A 343-nucleotide genomic window follows, 5' to 3' on the forward strand; every position below is an offset into this window, starting at 1 on the left:
ATATATATATATATAGGTATGCACATACCTCTATACATATATACACATGCATACATATCTCTATATGATGACGTAGTCGATGAGTTCAGGAGAACTGTCCAAAGAGAGACTGACTTCTCTGTGTATACCTAGCATAAGCCCGAAGGGGGGGGGGAAAGTGAGAACGAAAGAAGCAGTCTCTTCTGCATTTACACCCCGTGTGGTTGGGGCATCCAAATAAGTGAAGACAGTTCTACTGGGACAACAGAAACTCGTCTGATCTAGCCAGTTGCTCAGGTGGCTACGCACAGAGAGACGGAGAGGAAGACGAGGTTCGTTCATTATATCGGCCGCAGGGAGGGAG

Source organism: Cystoisospora suis, assembly GCF_002600585.1.
Source record: "Cystoisospora suis strain Wien I chromosome Unknown contig_2314, whole genome shotgun sequence".
Lineage (NCBI taxonomy): Eukaryota > Apicomplexa > Conoidasida > Eucoccidiorida > Sarcocystidae > Cystoisospora > Cystoisospora suis.